The following is a 15,325-nucleotide window of genomic DNA, read 5'->3' as shown; positions in this document are numbered from 1 at the left end:
CCCTGCATCTTCTTGTCTCCATCTCACAGCTGAAACCCTGAGACCAAGACCACTGGAACAGAGAAAAAACCAGAATCAGAACACAGCCAAAAATCCTGAGTTACTTAGGAAATGGATGCGTTCGAATCACAGAGATCACTACTGAAGGTCTACACTTCTTGTTTCTGGATAACTTCCTGATAAAACATTCACCATGGGAAGAAGAATTCCCAGGTGCCATCACCTGTTTGGGGATTTCGTTGATGTAATTTTTCTAGGTGCAATCTTTGCCTCAGCCTGAATTTTGTTCAGTTTTTTTTAGCTTGTGAAATTAACAGGAGGAAGAACAATACCTCTACTATTGGTGATTGGAAAGACTTCATCTAAAATTAAACTAGCAACAAAGCTTTAGTAAAACTACCACAATATAGTCTTTTGAATATTTTTTTTTAAAAGATGAACACTCTAGATAGACATATGGGCAATACATGAAAATTCACCGGGAGGAAATATCCCCAAGAACCATGGAAAAAAAAAAAAAAGTCCAGCCTTACTAGTAGCCAGAAAGATATAAATCAAAGCAAAAATAAGACAGCTTTGAGAAATGTGCATATATTTTTTAAACTAGTGTTAAGTGCTAGAGGGAGTAATAGGAGATAAACATTCTTATACGCTGCTATTGGGAATATAAATTTCTCTCCAGAAAGGTGGTAGGAATTTAATGATAACTAGCAAAACTTTAAGATGGGAAAGGAGGGTTAACGGTGTATCCACAGGATAAACTTTTATGAAGACATTAAAAATTATTGAACGATATCTGGGGGCAAAGGGAGATCATCATATCCAGTTAAGTAAAAAAAAGTCACACTTAAAAAACTATATGAGTGGTCCCAGTTGTGGAAGAAGGAAATTGTGTTTCTAATATGTATGCACAGAAAAATGGAAATGGACTTGGATTTTATGGCTGATAAATTATTTCTGTATGGTAGGTTAAAAATTTTTAAATTCCTTTTTATACTTATTCTGTACTTTAAATTCTCTGTAATCAGCATGTATATTTTTATAATCAGAAAATATTAAATATATATCTTTTCAAAATAGAATTGGTATATTATGCAGTCCAGAAAATATCATATATGTAAGTGCAAGGCGTAATGTAAAATCTCAAGGGGGTTTTCTGCTTTTCTTTTGTCACCAAAGTGTGTTTTCACGTCTTTTCATACAGTCTTTTTGGTTACTTGATAACTGGATTTACAAACTATCTACTTTTCAGAAGGTAGCACTTTTTTTCTCCCAGTCTTATTGTGATATAATTGACAAACACTGTATAACTTGAAGGTATACATTATAAATGACTTGACTTAGGTATGTTGTGAAATGATGACCATGGTAAGTTTAGTTAACATCCATCATCTCGTATTAGTACCCCCAAAAAAGAAAAAAGAAAGTTTGTTTTCTTGTGATGAGACCTCTTAGCATCCATCCTCTTAACAACTTTTAAATATGGAGTACAGCAGTGTTACGTGATATCCTCAGTACTTAGTTATAACTGGCAGGTTATACCTTTTGACCACCGTCATCCAGTTCCTCCAGCCCCACTCCGTGCCTCTGGTAACTGCAAATCTGATCTCTTTTCCTATCATTTTGTTTTTTAGATTCCACAAGTAAGTGATCATACAGTATTTGTCTTTCTCTGTCTGCCTTAACTCTCTTCGCGTAATGTCCTCAAGGTCCGTCCATGTTGCCACAAACGGCAGGATTTCCCTCTTTTTATGGCTGAATAATATTCCATTTATATAAATATAACACAATTTCTTTATCCAGTTATCCTTCGACGTTGTTTCTATGTCTTGGCTGCCATGACTAATGCTGCTGTGAATGTGAGGGTGCAGATATCTCTTTAACATAGTGTTTTCATCTTTTGGATATATTCCCAGAAGTGGAATTGCTGGATCATATGGTAGTTCCAGCTTTAATTTTTGTGGAACCTCCCTAGTGTTCTCCATAGTAGCTGTACCAATTTACAGTCCCGCAGACAGTGCACAAGGGTTCCCTTTTCTCCACATTCTCGCCAGCAGTTTTTCCCTTGTCTTTTTGATGATAGCCATTCTAACCAATGTGTGCTGATTGTGGGGTTTTTTTTTGTTTTTTTGGTTTTTTTTTTTGCGGTACGCGGGCCTCTCACTGTTGTGGCCTGTCCGTTGTGGAGCACAGGCTCCAGACGCGCAGGCTCAGCGGCCATGGCTCACGGGCCCAGCCGCTCTGCGGCACATGGGATCCTCCCGGACCGGGGCATGAACCCGTGTCCCCTGCATCGGCAGGCGGACTCTCAACCACTGCGCCACCAGGGAAGCCCACTGATTGTGGTTTTGATTTGCATTTCCCTGCTGATATTGAGCATATTTTCGTGTACGGTTGGCCATTCATGTATCCTTGGGAAAATATCTATTCAGGTGTTTTGCCAGTTGTTTAATTGGATTATTTGTTGCTATTGGGTTGTATGAGTTATTTATATCTTTTGGATGTTAAGCCCTTATCAGGTATATGGTTTGCGATTTTTTTGGCCCGTTCCATAGGTTGTCTTCATTTTGTTGACGGTTTCCTTTGCTGTGCAGAAGCTTTTTAGTTTTGATTTAGTGCAACTTGTTTATTTTGTTGCTTGATGCTTTAGTTGTTATATCTAAAAAATTATTGCCAAGACCTATGTCATAGAGCTATTTTCCTGTGTTTTCTCCCAAAAGTTTTAGAGTTTCTGGTCTTATATTTAAGTTTATACATTATGAGTTAAATTTGGTCAGTGGTATAAGTTAGAGCTTATATCACTTCATTATTTTACACATGAATGTTAGTTTTCCTAGCACCATTCATTGAAGAGACTGTCTTTTCTCCACTGAGTATTCTTGGCTCCCTTGTCAAATTTTAGTTGACTGTACATGCATGGGTTTCTTTCTGGACTCTTGATTCAGTTCCATTGTTCAATGTGTCTGTTTTCATGCTAGTACCATACTGGTTTAATTATTGTAGCTTTATAATAAAGGTTGAAATCAGGAAATACGATGCCTCCTGCTTTGTTCTTTCTCAGGATTGCTTTGGCTATTTGGAGTCTTTTGTGGTTCCATGTGAACTTTATGATTGTGTTTCTACCTCTGTAAAAAAAAAAATGTCATTGGAATCTTGATATAGATTGCTTTTAATCTATGTATGGCTTTGAGTAGTATGGACATTTTAACATAATTCTTCCAGCCCGTTAACACAGGATACCTTTCCATGTTTTTTTGTGTTCCTCAATTTCTTTTATCAATGTCTTGTTTTCAGTGTAGAGATCTTTCACTTCCTTAGTGAAACTTATGCCTAAGTATTTTATTGTTTTTGATGCTTTTGTAAATGGGATTATTTCCTTTACTTCTTATTCAGATAATCCATTATTATTATATAGAAATTTTACTGATTTTTTAAAATATTTATTTTTGGCTGCGTTAGGTCTTCATTGCTGCGCACGGGCTTTCTCTAATTTTGGCAAGCGGGGGCTACTCTTCATTGCGGTGCACGGGCTTCTCCTTGCGGTGGCTTCTCTTGTTGTGGAGCACGGGCTCTAGGCACGTGGGCTTCAGTAGTTGTGGCTCGCGGGCTCCAGTAGTTGTGGCTTGCGGGCTCTAGAGCGCAGGCTCAGTAGTTGTGGCGCACAGGCTTAGTTGCTCTGCGGCATGTGGCATCTTCCTGGACCAGGGCTCGAACCTGTGTCCCCTGCATTGGCAGGTGGATTCTTAACCACTGCGCCACCAGGGAAGCCCTCTACTGAGTTTTGTATGTTAATTTTGTATCCTGCAGCTTTATAGAATTCATTGATTAGATCTAACACTTTTTGTGGAGTCTTAAGGATTTTCTCTATATAAAATCCTGTCATCTACAAAGAGACAATTCCATTTGTTCCTTTACAGTTATGAGGCCTTTGTTTCTTTTTCTTGCCTGATTGCTCTGGCTGAGACTTCCTGTATTATTTTGAATACATGTGGTGACACTGGGCACCCGTGTCTTGTATTTGATCTTTGAGAAAAATCTTTCAACCTTTTACTCTTGAGTATGATGTTAGCTGTGGGTTTGTCATATATGGTCTTTATTATGCTGAGATTTGTTCCTTCTGTACCTAACTTTTTAAGAGTTTTTATCATGAATGGATGTTGAATTTTGTCAGATGTTTTTTCTGCATCTGTTGAGTTGATCATCTGATTTTTTTCTTTCAGGCTATTAGTGTCATATATGACATTTATTGATTTGTGTATGTTGAACCATTCTTGCGTGTCAGAAGTGAATCCCATTTGATCGTGGTGAATGATCCTTTCAGTGTGCTGCTAAATGCAGTTTGCTAATATTTTACTGAGAATATTTACATCTATATTCATCAGGGATATTGGCCTGCAGTTTCCTTTTCTTGTAGTGTCCTTTTCAGGCTTTGGTATCAGGGTAATGGTGGCCTCATAAAATGAGTTTGGGAATGTTCCCTTCTCTTGGATTTTTTGGAAGAGTTTGAAGAAGATTGGTGTTAATTTTTTTTATTATCAGTAAGTATAGTTGATTTACAGTACTTTACAACATAGTGACTCAGTATTTTTATAGCTTATAGTCCATTTAAAATTATTATAAAATATTGGCTATATTCACTGTGAAGAATATACCCTTGTTGCTTATTTATTTGATACATAGTAGCTTGTATCTCTTAATCACTTGCCCCTCCCACCTTCCCTCTTGCCACTGGTAACCACCAATTTGTTCTCTATATCTGTGAGTCTGTTTCTGTTTTGTTATATTCATTCATTTTATTTTTTAGATACCACATGTAAGTGATAACGTTACAGTATTTATCTTTCTCTGTCCGACTTATTTCATTGAGCATAACACCCTCCAGGCCCATCCATGTTGTTGCAAATGGCAGAATTTCATTATTTTCATGGTTCAGTAACATTCCATTGTGCGTATATATACAACATGGTGTGAATTCTTGTTTAGTTGTTTGGCAGAATTCACCAGTGACGTCATCTAGTCCTGGGCTTTTCTTTGTTGGGAGGTTTTTGATTACTGATTCAATCTCCTTACTAGGACAGTCAGTCCTCCCTATCTGTGAGCTCCACATCTATGGGTTCACCCAACCGTGGAGCAAAACTATATTTTTTTAAATTCCAGAAAGTCCCAAAAAGCAAAACTTGAATCTGCCACATGGCAACAACTGTTTACAAAGCATTTAAATTGCATTTACAACTATCTACATAGTATTTACATTGTATTAGGTATTATACGTACTCTTGAGATGATTTAAAGTATATGGGAAGGCTGCGTAAGTTATATGCAAATACTCTGCCATTTGATATAAGGGACTAGAGCATCTGAGGATTTAGTATCTGCGTGGGGTCCTGGAATGAATTCCCCACAGATATTCGAGGACGACCAATTCTGTTCATATTTTCTGTTTCTGTGATATCCATTGTAATGTCTCATCTTTTATTTATAATTATTTTGATTTGGGTCCTCTCTTATTTCCTAAGTTAGCCTAGCTAAAGGTTTGTCAATTTTGTTTATGTTTTCAAAGAACCAACTCTTAGTTTCGTAAATTATTGTTTCCCTCCTCTCTGTTTCATTTATTTCTGCTCTAATCTTTATTATTTCCTTCCTTTTGCTAACTTTGGTTTCAGTTTGTTTTTCTTCTTCTAGTTCCGTGAGGCATAGGGTTAGATTGTTTACTTGAGATCTTTCTTGTTTCTTAACGTAGACGATTATTGCTGGGAGCCACCTGGTTAGACTGCGTTTGCTGCATTCCATAAGTTTTGGCATGCGGGGTTTCCATTTTCATTTGTCTCAAGATACTTTTTAAAATTTTCTCTTTAATTTCTTCTTTGATCCATTACTTGTTCAGGAGAGTGTTGTTTAATTTCCATGTGTTAATGAGTTTTCCAGTTTTCCACCTGTTATTGATTTCTAGTTTCATTGTGATCAAAGATACTTGGTATGGATTCAGTCTTTCTGAATTTGTTAACACTTGTTTTGTGGCCTAACATATGGTCTATTCTAGAAAATGTTCCATGTACCCTTGGGAAGAATCTGTATTCTGCTGTTGTTGGATAGGATGGTCTCTATATTTCTAGGTCCATTTAGTCTGTAGTTTGTTCAAATGCACTGTTTCCTTATTGAGTCTCATCTCTCCATTGTTGAGAGTGCCATGTTAAAGTCCCCAGCTATTATTGTATTGCTGTTTATTACTCTTTGCTTTATATTTGTAGTTGCTCTGATGTTGGGTGCCTAAATATTTACAATTATCATGTAGTCTTGAGGGATTGACCCCCCCATCATTATATAATAGCCTGCTTTGTCTCTTTTTACCGTCTTTAGTTTAATGTCTATTTTGTGTGATGTAAGTGTAGCTACCCATGGTTTTGTGTGTGTGTTACCATCTGCATGAAATATCTTTTTCCATCCCTTCACTCTCAATCTATGTGTGTCATTAAGGCTAAAGTGAATCTCTTGTGTGCAGTGTATTTTTTTAATCTATTCATTCTGTGTCTTTTGATTAAAGAATTTAATCAGTTTACTTTTTTTTTTTTTTTTTTTACGGTACGCGGGCCTCTCACTGTTGTGGTCTCTCCCGTTGCGGAGCACAGGCTCCGGACGCGCAGGCTCAGCGGCCACGGCTCGCGGGCCCAGTCGCTCCGCGGTATGTGGGATCTTCCCGGACCAGGGCACGAACCCACGTCCCCTGCATCGGCAGGCAGACTCTCAACAACTGCGCCACCAGGGAAGCCCTCAGTTTACTTTTAAAGTAATTATTGATAAGTCAGTACTCATTATTCCTGTTTTGTTCATTGTTTTTCAACTGTTTTGTAGATCCATTGCTCCTTGCTGCTTCTCCTGCTGTCTGGTGTGTGTGTGTGTGTGTGTGTGTGTGTGTGTGTGTGTGTGTGTGTGTGTGTGTGTGTGTGTGTGTGTGTGTGTGTGTGTGTGTGTCTGTGTGTTTTGATGTCTTTTGGTGTGAATATGCTTTGACATCTTTATCATGTTCATTTTCGTAATTACTACAGGTTTTTTTTTCCCCCTTTTGGTTACCATGAGGCTTACATAAAATATTTTAAGCTTATAACGCTATTTTAAACTGATAACAAGTTAACTTTTATAGCATTCCTAAACTTTATACTTTCACTTCTCCTCTCCTTCACATTTTAGGATGTTGATGTTACAGTTTACATATTTTTGTATTGTATATCCAGTAACAGATTATGGTAGTTGTGTTTATTTTTACTGCATTTGCTTCCTAAGTTTTGAACAAGACTTGTGAGTGAACTATTCACCACTATTTCCATATTACACAATTGAACTTTGGTATATTTACCATTACCTGTGAGTTTTATGCTATCTTCTTACATTTTTATGATGTTAATTAATTAGCACCTTTTTACTTCCTCTCAAATACTCCCTTTAGCATTTCTTGTGAAGTGGGTCTAGTGGTGATGAACTCCCTCAGCTTTTGTTTGGGAGTCTTTATCCTTCCTTCATTTGTGAAGGCCAGCTTCACCAGGTATAGAATTCTTGGTTGACAGGTTTTTTTAAATTTCATTATTTTGATTTATATTATTCCATTCTCTTCTGTTCTCCAGAAACAGAAAATTTTCCATTGAGACATCTACCAATGGTCTTATATGGGTTTCCTTGTATGGAACTTTTCTCTTTTCTCTTGCTGCTTTCAGAATTATTTAATTTGTTTTTGACTTTTGACAGTTTAACTATAATGTATTTTGATGTAACCTTACGTGGATGCAGTCTGTTTGGAGTTGGGTCTCATGGATCTGAATGTTCAATTCTTTCCCCAGGTTTGGCATGTTTTCAGCCACTGTTGCTTTAAATACACTTGCTGTCCCTTTCTCTTTCTCTTGTCTTCTTGGCATTCCCATAATGTGGATAGTTTCTTTTGATTGTGTCCCGTAAGTCTTGTAGGCTTTCTTCACTCTTCCATTCTTTTTTCTTTTTGCTCCTCTGACTGGATAATTTCAAATGTCCTGTCTTCTAGGTCATTGATTCTTTCTTCCGCATGGTTAAGTCTGGTTTTGAAACTTTCTGTCGACTCCTTCAGTTCAGGCGTTGTATCTTTCAACCCTAGGAGTTCTGTTCAGGTTTTTCTGACGGTTTCTATTTCTTTATTGAGCTTCTCATTTTGTTCATGCATTGTATTCTTAGTTCTGTTCAGCTGTCTGAGCGTTCTTGCAGTTCACTAAACTTTCAGCGGATTATTCTGAATTCTTTGTTCACAGAGGGTCAGTCATTAGAGCTTTATTAGTTTCCTTTGGTGGTGTCATATTTACCTCCTTTTTTTGGGATCCTCGACTCCTTACACTGGCGTCTGTGCATCTGAGTAATCCGGCTCCTCTTCTAGACTTTATGGGTTTGCTTTGGCTGGGGAAGATCTTCACCCGTCCGCTCAGTTCGGGCTTCTGGGTGTGTCTTTGCGTAATATCCTTGGACAGGTGGGGCCTGCCATTACGGTCTTTTTTGGTAGGAGGCAGCTGCTGAAGCTCTGGAGATAGGGACAGGGGGCGTGTGACACTGGTTGAGAACAGATGGATAGAACTGCTGACTTGTTTTCCTGCTCAAGTTAAGCCATAGGAGGGGGTCCCTGGGGGGCTGGCGTCTCTGGTCAGGCTTACTCGTTGGTCTGGATTGGGTCCTGTACTCAGCAGTAGGCAGGGCTATGAATTATGAATAGTTCCCCTGCCCTGGCTGCACAGCAGGATGGGACCCACAGTCTGTACGGCTCCTTGTTTGGGGGCCCAGATGAGGCCAGAGTGTACACTGAATAGCCTGGTCGGTGAGGCTACCAGGTTTGCTCCGCAGATGGAGGGAGCCACAGGCGGCGCTCGCTGCTCAGGTATCAGTAGAAGCAGGGCTGTTGAATGGGCTGCACAGCTTCCCGTGTGTTCTGGTCAGCTTCCCTGGTGAGACAGGCTGAAGACTTCAGCAAAGAAGGGACTACAAATTAGATCTGCTGACTGGGCACTGCAGGAGAAGCAGCTCTTTAGCCAGTAAAGCTGTTCATTTGTTGCCTTAACTCAAGCCAACCCGCACCCCAAGTTCCCTGGCCGAACAGAGCCACTGGCTTTATTCTGCAAACTATTGGTTCTGCCTGCCCTCTGGGCTCAGGTGCCACTGAGTCATTCAGCTTCCAGGAGTTGTCCCTAGCCCTTCTGGTCAGATGGGGCCAGATGACACTCTCCACAAGGCGGGGGGGACTGTGATTCAGCTCCCTGCCTGCACATGGGCCAACCAGGCTGTACGGCCTGTGAAACTCATCATTTGAGGACCTGAATGAGGCAGACTGGCACTCTGCCGAGTCCCCTGGTAACGCCGTGCGCCCACCTTGGTTCTGCAGATGAGCAAAACCACAGGTTGGTACTACTGCTTGGGCTCTGCAGGTAGGAACTTTGTTTGCCAAGATCCAAGTGCTGGTTGTTGAAAGCCCCTCCCCTTGCTCGATCACAGTCACATTCCCAGTGGTGGAGCCCTGCAGATTCCCCTGAGTTCTCCATGAGGTAAGACCAGAGTGGGAACCCCCAGGAAGTGACCTACAGTGCAAGGAGAGCTGATGTCCCCCCAGCTCTCTTTTCTCACTGGAAAACCGTAGGCTCAGGGAAGACCTCTTTGTATGGTGTTGTGCTGGCCTGGGGGAGGGACACCGTGGTCAGCGTGTAGCTGCCCCTCTTATCCTTCTCATGCAGTCTGTCTTGGTCTCTGTGATGAAGGGGGTGCTTCAGCCTTACCCCCATTTTCTAGAATTTTCTCAGTGGCATCATGTCCATGAATAGCTTTTAGTTCCTCCTGTGAGGTGGACGAAGTTGGGAACGACCTACGTCATCATCTTGGTGACATCGCTCTCTTCAAAAAGGTACCTTTACAACAAAGATAACCTAACATTTTAGCACAATGGTGAGACTGGTTGTTGCTGAGGATACCTTCCAGGCTCTAAGCCTATGCAGGAAGCCATGATCTTTTTTGTAAATAAATAAATAAATTTATTTATTTACTTATTTATTTATTTAGGCTGTGTTGGGTGTTCGTTGCTGCGCACGGGCTTTCTCTAGTTGCGGCGAGCGGGGGCTACTCTTCCTTGTGGTGCGCGGGCTTCTCACTGTGGTGGCTTCTCTTGTTGTGGAGCACGGCCTCTAAGCACATGGGCTTCAGTAGTTGTGGCTCTTGGGCTCTAGAGCACAGGCTCCGTAGTTGTGGTGCACGGGCTTAGTTGCTCCACAGCATGTGGGATCTTCCCGGACCAGGGCTCGAACCCATGTCCCCTGCATTGTCAGGTGGATTCTTAACCATTGCGCCATCCGGGAAGCCCCCGTGATCTTTTTCATTCCTTGTTTGAGGCATCTCTCCTTGGACTTAACTTTCTGTAAAAGACTGATCGTGCCCACGTGCTGGGTACTTCAGAGGTCATGTGCGAAATACTTTTGTATAGATAGTTGCGTTCAGTCCTTGCCATTGCCTTGTGAGCTAGGCAGGCCAGGATTATGTACGAATTCATTGTCTAATGGTTCTTAGACCTAGCAGAGACATGTTTCTCTTCCTTTACTAGAAGTTAAATGTTCTGTTAATCACGAGTGTATTGATTTTCTTTTCAGTTAAGGTAGAAGCAAGTAGGCAAGGTGGAATCAAGTGGAAAAAGTTGGGCTTGAGAGGGATGTTCAGGTTAAAGAGTTGTTGTTCTTTTGGGTTTTTTTGTTTGTTGGTTGGTTGTTTTTTGGGTTTTGTTTTTTTTTTTAACGCCAGTGACTTGTACACTTTTTTTTTTTGGCAACGCCACATGGCTTGTTGGATCTTAGTTCCCCGACCAGGGATCGAACCTGTGCCCCCTGCAGTGGAAGCACGGAGTCCTAACCACTGGACCGCCAGGGAATTTCCTGGTGTTCGTTTGTTTGTTGGGGTTTTGTGGTTCTTTTGCTTCAAGATCACAGACGCTTTGCCATTTTAGTGTGCATTTGGAATCTCTGAGAAGGTGCTGTGGTATGCAGGGGCATCTGCCCACAGAATCCCTTTTCCACTAACCACTGTACCACACTTGTAGTCTGTGGAACCCACATTGGGATACGTTCTCCATAGGATCGAGCGGCTAGCCTGAAGTCACGTCAGTTTCGTCCTGTAGCGCTAGAAACTACTTGTAAACCATTTAGCACAGTGAATCCTCACTGTGGTAAGTTGAAATAGATACAGAACGAAAATCATACGAGTCCAGAAGGAAGTGAGTTGTCTCAATCGTGGTTCAAATATCAGTTGCTGGAAATATAAAACCAAAGTTGACTCTAACTTGCTATGTTTTTACTTTACTTACCCTCATACACTATGTACTAAATACTTGCTCATTGCAAAGTTAAGTTTCTAACAGGGAAGTTTCTAACAAAACTTCCTAGTTGTACTGTCCTGCATGGACCTTGAGAAAATCTTCTAAGCTCTACCTTCAAAATATCATCAGAATTGCCGACTTTATACCATCTTCCGGCCACCCTCGCTTCTCACCTGGGTTACTGCAGCCTCCTCCAGTCGGGCTGCCTGCTGTCCCTCTTGCTTTCTTACAATCTATGTCCAACAGTGATCGTTTTGGGACTTCCCTGGCGGTCCAGGGGTTAAGACTTCACCTTCAAATGCAGGGGGTGCAGGTCTGATCCCTGATCGGGGAGCTAAGATCCCACATGCCTCATGGCCAAAAAAACCAAAACATAAAACAGAAGCAGTCCTGTAACAAATTCAATAAAGGCTTAGAAATGGTGCACATCAAAGAAAACTCTTTAAAAAAACAACAGACGATCCTTTTAACACAGCCCTCAGAACCCACTTCTGCTTGCCATCTCCTGCTGGCGTCTCCTTTCACTCCGAGTAAAAGTCACAGTTACCGTGGCCTCCACGGTCGTGTGCGCTCTGCCCTCCCCACCCCCACCTCTCCTCCTTTTCTCACTTGATCTACTCCAGCCACCCTGGCCCTCAGGTTCTCCCTACTTCAGGGCTTCTGTGCATTCCGTCCTTTTCCTAGAATGTTCTTCTCCCACGTATAATTCCCTCACCAACTTCAAGTCTTTGTTCAAAAATCACTTTCACAGTAAGGCCTACTCTGCTCAACCTGTTTTAAACTGCAGTTTATTTTGTTTATTGCCTGTGTCCTACCCCCAGAATGTAGGTTCCATCATCCCTAGAATGTAGGCTCCGTGAGGAAAAGAGTCAGCAAAATGTGGGCCATAGGCCAGGTGTGGTCCATGCCTTTTTTCGTAAATAAAGTCTTCCTGGAACACAGCCACTCAAGTTCATTTACTTGGTGTCTCTGGCTGTGTTCGTGCTGCCACAGCCAGGCTGGCTGGTTGTGACAGAGACTGTCACCTAGTTTGGCCCACAAAGCCAAACATAGCTGCTATCTGGCCCTTCATAGAGAAAGCCGGCTCATTTCCCATTAACTGTTCTATCTCCAGGACTTAGAATGGTGCATTGATTTCTTCTGTAGCAGCTTGAACTTGAAGGGCCCTGTGCCTCCATTGACCTGTTATGAGTCCAGAGGAAGGGCCCAGGAGGAAAATCCAAAATGCTCTGGTCAATGTGAGTCAATTTGAAAAGGATCTTTACCAAAATATACTTCTCTGGGAAATGATGTTTAAGGATGGCAGGTAAAGTACTACTGGTCTCTGTTCTACCTGGACACTCCCTAACCTCAAATCAGGCATTGATCATTCATGTGTAGAGCTCCCCATCTAGAATATGATCGTAAGGTCATCCTCCATTTACTACACATTAATCATGTGTACAGGATTAATCATATAATCACATATCTGTATGTATATATATGTACATATATACACACATACGAATATACATATGTGTGTGTGTGTGTGTATATATATATATATATATATATATATATATATATGTCATTGATCTTCCCATCAGTAACCTGAGGAGATCCTATGCATTTTAGAAATAAGTCAGGGTTCTATTAACACTGCATGTAAATATGTTGTGATATTACCTCTCACCGCATGCTCATTTCATACATCACAGAATGTGGTAATTTGACATTGCCTAACTTTGTCCTTAATTCATTGTACATTACTAATAGCGCTTATTGAGGGACGTCCATATCTCAGATACTTCAGTTATGCCTTCTTTCACTCTTACTCTGTGGTTGTCTTCATTGTACAGGACATTTGACCTCAGATTAAGGAGCTTTCCTAAGGGCCCAGAGCTAGCGAGTGGCAGAGCTAGGATGTAAAAGAAGGTTCTCTTGGTTCTAGAGCAAATGTCCTTTCCTCCGTCCCAGATTGCCGCTCTGCCGTCAAGCAACACTTTCTTAGTCTCTCCAAAAGGCAGCGGTTTCCCTTCCCTCTGTCTCTTAAATTGAAGTTTCTGCTTTCGATCTCTTGAAATCCTCCTTTTATTGACACATTTAAGTCCGTGCGTGATGACAGCCAGGTTAGTGAAGCGTCATCCCACTTCTGTACATGCTGGGCCGTTGGTGTCGACTGTCTGTCTCTGTTCCCCATGCTTGGTAAGGTGACAGCATCTCTCTGATGGCCAAGTGATGTATTGACCGAAGTAGGTAGACCCCACTCCTGAGAACAGCTCTGCCCTTTTCCTGTCTTGTCCAGAAATGCAGCCCTTCACACACTAGCCCATCAAGGGAATATTTTACTCCCAAGGGGATTCTCTCCCATGCCCCACCCAACAAAGGGCAGGTGCCTTCCTGAAGCAGGTGGCTTCAGGTTTCATTTGCAAGCAGTTCCGGCCGGGCAGATGCAGGCCACCTGTGACTTTGGTTTGAGTAGATCACAGACCAAAGAGAAACCCCATCTTATTCACCCTGATACCCTGGTATCCTTCTGGGCAGAGTGCCTAGAGTGTATTGCCCCCTGAATATTGTTGGGTGAATAAATGCTGTTTCCACTGGACATTTCTAGTGTCTTGTTACTATTTTACCTAATCATTTATACTCACTTTCTAAGTGGAGAGCCCAGGTCTCCTAATGGGATGTTTGGAGACTTTCTGAAGAATCAGGCAGTACCTCTAAGTTTGCACGCTTAGGAATTGGGTGTGAACTAAGTAAACAGGATTGGGTGAGAAGGTAGTGTTATCAGAAATGTTAGTGTTTACTTAGGAAAATGGCCCATCACCTGCTACTTACAGGGTGTGTCAGCCCATGTGACATGTGTGTCATGTGAGAAGCAAACAAGCCATTGGTCACACAGGTGACAGTACACACAGTTCCCTGAGGTCAAGAATTCTGCTCTTGGGCTTCCCTGGTGGCGCAGTGGTTAAGAATCCGCCTGCCAATGCAGGGGACACGTGTTTGAGCCCTGGTCCGGGAAGATCCCACATGCCGCGGAGCAACTAAGCCCGCGAGCCACAACTACTGAGCCTGCATGCCACAACTACTGAGCCTGTGCTCTAGAGCCCACGAGCCACAACTACTGAGCCCGCGTGCCACAACTACTGAAGCCCGCACGCCTAGAGCCCATGCTCGGCAACAGGAGAAGCCACCGTATTGAGAAGCCCGTACACCGCAACGAAGAGTAGCCCCTGCTCACCACAACTAGAGAAAGCCTGCACGCAGCAACAAAGACCCAACGCAGCCAAAAATAAATAAATATATATATATATATATTTTTAAAAAAGTATTCTGCTCTTGCACCCCGGAAAGTATCTGAGTTTCCACAATCACAGGACCAACTTGGTCGCTGGAGGCACCGTCTTCTTGTTGCTTTGGCTGCCCGGCCCGCTCTGAGATTGGCATTTTCTGTGTACAGATGTTGTCAGCAAAACTGGCTCCTTCCTGCCTCAGGAGGAAAGCAGCTTCCACTGATTGCTGGCTGACAGCTGAAAGCAGGGAAAGAAGCCTGATCCATTCATAACTCCCCCGATGTGCTACCTAAAATATCCCTGCCACTCCAGGCGGGTGGTCTGGCTGCTCGTGTGGGCTGCTGTAATTGTCACTGTGCAACCAGGATTTTAACAAAGAGCCGTTTCTTAAACAATGCAACTACGAAACCAAAGTTTCCGTTAGGGAAGAGACCCCTTTTGAACGCTAGGTCCGGGCTCCGAGACTGTCTCACCATTTAGCAGCTCCAGTGTGGGCTGGAGCTTTGCCGTTGCTGTTTTGTTAGGATCAACGACAGAAAGGATTTGGATGTAAGGCAATCAAAATCACACCTGACCTAAAAACAAACGGGACGAGAGAGAGATGGTCTAAATGGCAGGTGTGTGGAGGACACACGTGAAGATGCCTAAGTTCCCGTGAACCAGGAAGAAACTGCAGTCGGAGGGAACCGTCCTCGTTGATGCA

The 15,325-nt window shown here is 42.2% G+C and overlaps 1 protein-coding gene across 2 annotated transcripts in view; it reads left to right on the top strand.

Moving 5' to 3' along the window:
• Positions 1–15,325, top strand: part of RSU1 (Ras suppressor protein 1) — a 363,740-nt gene that overhangs the window by 203,302 nt on the left and 145,113 nt on the right. The gene's annotated exons all lie outside the window — the stretch shown is intronic.

This window comes from Tursiops truncatus, chromosome 2 (assembly GCF_011762595.2).
Source record: "Tursiops truncatus isolate mTurTru1 chromosome 2, mTurTru1.mat.Y, whole genome shotgun sequence".
Taxonomy (NCBI): domain Eukaryota; kingdom Metazoa; phylum Chordata; class Mammalia; order Artiodactyla; family Delphinidae; genus Tursiops; species Tursiops truncatus.
The sequence above is the reverse complement of the archived record's forward strand: the minus strand, read 5'-3'. Positions and strand labels throughout refer to the sequence as shown.